This window comes from Egretta garzetta, unplaced genomic scaffold (genome assembly GCF_000687185.1).
Source record: "Egretta garzetta isolate BGI_Z169 unplaced genomic scaffold, ASM68718v1 scaffold154, whole genome shotgun sequence".
NCBI lineage: Eukaryota > Metazoa > Chordata > Aves > Pelecaniformes > Ardeidae > Egretta > Egretta garzetta.
The window spans coordinates 876,316-879,790 of NW_009259600.1; the positions used below are offsets into that span (position 1 = coordinate 876,316).

Below are 3,475 nucleotides of genomic sequence, written 5' to 3' on the forward strand. Positions count from 1 at the left end.
AGCAACCTCCTTTCTTTTAATAAATTTTTCCAAAAAAAAAGTGGTTTGGATTTTTTTTACCCTGAAACGCTGTGTTTATAAATGCCAATACCAGGGAAGTCTTATAGTTGATTGAACTGCTACCAGTCGCCTTCTCCGGGGATCTGAGGATGCAGACAGGCAGGGAGGGACTCGACTGAGGCCGCACTCACTGAGGTGTGAAATGGTGGTAACCCCTAAAGCCGCTCTAAGCACGAGGAGATAAATCTCCACGTTGTCAGATCTGCTGCTCAACCGAGAAGTCTCTCCCCTAGTGTCACGGAGCCCTCTCAGGACGTAAGGGCTTAATTTCCTTCTGCTAAACAGCCCAGCTCTGGGCACCATCTGGAGGTCTCCAGCAAAGAGGGAAAACAGCCTTCCCTGATGAATTTTTCAGCCTATACTAAGACAGAAGTTTGTCACCCGTGTGTCCTGTCCATCCATTGTCAGAGATTGCCAGGCTGTGGTAATAGCAGAAGATGAGCAGTTAACTTGGAACACAGGCAGACTTCAGTCCTGACTGCCAAGTGCCGTGCGCGGCTGTCCCGCGGCGCCGTTACCCGGAACCAAACCGCTTCTTGAAATGCATTGCGTGGAAGGTATGCAGGTGTCTTCGTAAGAACGGGGTAATGAATTGTAATTGGAAAGCTTTATCGGATGGCATCGCGGCCTGAGAGTTCACGAGCTGGTCATATTCCTTCTTCAATAATTCATTGAATAAGATGAAATAGCAGTACTTGCATTATGTTGAAAATTTTATGTGGGAGCTGGTTTTCACCAAAAAATTTTGAATCTAGGAAATCAAACCGTTCTACAAAAACAGACTGAGATACTTGAGAGACTATGAGAAATAATCAAAAGATGAGATTAAATGGAGGCGGGTGTATTTTATTTCTGTAAGATTTAAATGATTCATTTTGAATAACTAATCTGGAATTAATAAACTATGGTAATACTGTGATGGCAAAACACAGTGTTTTCATTGAGTATTTTAATGTTTCTGAAAAGGAAGTTACTGTTTAGAGGCAAATTTTGAAATACTGTTCATTCCTTCTCATTTGGGACAAAATTGCCTTTTTGAACGTTGTTATTTCCTAAAGAAATAAATTCAGAATTTGAGCGAGCTCTGATGTTACCACGTGAGGAATAACAAGCCACGAAGCAGCTGGTTGTGTTACGCCAACTGTCTTCATCACGCAAGAAATGCAGTCAAGCCATGTCAAACTGCTCTTCCCTTGGAAAACATGGCAACCAACTTGCAAGGTGCTTTTTTAGTATAAATGAGATGAGCTTTCAGTTTCCAGTCAGCTTAAGAACTCTCTCAAACTCAAAACAATACTTAAAAAGCTTTATCTGTGAGGATTTTTAGGGCTGAAGGTGTTTGGTGGGCCCAAATCCTTCATCATGCTGAGGTAGCGTGAGGCTGACATTGGTACCTCTAAGCAGGTACTTAATATCGCTACGCAGGACATATCTTCGGCACATCTTCAGCCCATGATTTTGCTGTCACGTGCCCAGTTTTCAAAAAGTACAGAACCGTAGGCTTTCTTCTGGAGTCCTAAGGCAGGAACTATCATTTGCAACCCGGTTTCTTTACTGTTTTTCTTACTTGGGGAAAGAGACAAAAAAAAATTTATATCTTGTTAAAGCTGCCAACTAGGCAGCACTGAGTTCCACCAATGCCCAGTCCATCCCGCTGCAATTACAGCAAATTGTCTGTGTGGGACCTCCTTCTCCACTGAACTGCTGTTTGGTGCCTTGGAAGAAGACTGAAAACCTTACCGTCGCTCCCAGCGGCCCACAGGGAAAGCTGTGTCACAACTCAGTCTGACAGCACAAGCCTACAGCTGAGAATTATTGTTATTAAGCATCCCAGCATGCTGACCTATTCTTGGAAATACGATTGTCATCTAAATAAGTACCCATTCGGGATTAAAAAAAAAAAAAAGTACTCCTCCAGCCCCTGTGATTTGACTTGTCAGAGTCCTTTAAACCTTGTAGTCACCTGAGCTGCTAAACAGCCTAAATAGCAGAAATTAGGAAATAGCTCAGTCACCTGCCTCTGTTTTTCGGTATTTTGAGTCCATGCATTTAAGGTAGCAGAAGGTCTACAGGACTTTCCAACTCAAACGTTGCAGCCTGATGTGTAGACCTGCCAGCACGGGCTGCAGTGAAGTTGGGGAGACCTGATTACGGCCTTTCAGTACCTAAAGGGGGCCTGTAGGAAAGATGGGGACAATCTTTTTAGTAGGGCCAGCTGTGTCAGGACAAGGGGTAATAGTTTTAAACTAAACCAGGGTAGGTTTAGACTAGATAGAAGGAAGAAATTCTTTACAATGAGGGTGGTAAAACACTGGAACGTGTTGCCCAGAGAGGTAGTGAAGGCCCCATCCCTGGAAACATTCAGGGCCAGGTTGGTTGGGGCTCTGAGCAACCTGATCTAATTAGCGGTGTCCCTGCTCCCTGCAGGGGGGTTGGACTAGATGACCTCTAGGGGTCCCTTCCAACCTAAAACATCCTATGATTCTATGATTCTATGGATGGACCCAGCTGGTAACAACAGAGGGTACCAAAAGGTGTATCGTGAAACAAGACGATGCACTTGTCCTGCAACAGACCTTCTTTGGATGTTACTCAGGCTGTAAAGGAAAGAATTCAGACATCGGGTAATGCCAGGCTGAAGACAACTTGGGTAATGAGGCCTTGCTGCTTTCTTCCTGCTCTTCTTCTTCTGGACACAAATGCCTTATGATACATGTTTAATTATGCTGCTGTGCAGTTTTCCTTCTATGTAAAGCATGCCTTGCCCAGTGGGTGGGATGCTCTGCCCTGGGCAGCCCTGCATGTGACTGAACTACCCAGGAGAGATGTTGCGACCAGAGTCCAGTGCTGTAGCACAAGCCACAGTGCCTGGCACATCACAGTGGTTTTCTACATGTGGCCTCGTTGCTCCTAGGCTCCTTTGCCTGGCACCCTGCATATGCCTCACACTTGCACTGCAGTCCTGATTGATGCTGCCACGGCATCTCTCAGGTTCTCAGCCATAAAGGCTGAATGATGCAGACTATGGATATAACCACGTGCCTCTGTGGAAAATGCCTCCCTAAGTGCAGGTAAATGAAAACATACTACAACACGGCTCTGAAAATGGCACAGGCAAATGAACCAACTATACCTCTGAGAATCACCTGCCAGAAGGTTCCTCAAGGTGTCTTCATCTGTGTCACAGAATGGAATCACACATGTAACTCTCCATCCTGCCCCAAAGTTGGGTTGTTTCATATAAACTTCTGTACCAAATAAATGAGGGCTGAGCAAGACCCCTGGTATCAATACAGGCTGGGGGAAGAAGGCATTGAGAGCAGCCCTGCCCAGAGGGACTTGGGGATGCTGGTGGATGAAAAGGTGGACATGAGCCAGCAATGTGCGCTGGCAGCCCAGAAGGCCAACCATACCC

At 45.5% G+C, this 3,475-nt stretch overlaps 1 protein-coding gene across 1 annotated transcript in view; it reads left to right on the forward strand.

Annotated features, from left to right (window-relative positions):
- Positions 1-3,475, forward strand: part of OTUD6B (OTU deubiquitinase 6B) — a 27,373-nt gene that overhangs the window by 989 nt on the left and 22,909 nt on the right. The gene's annotated exons all lie outside the window — the stretch shown is intronic.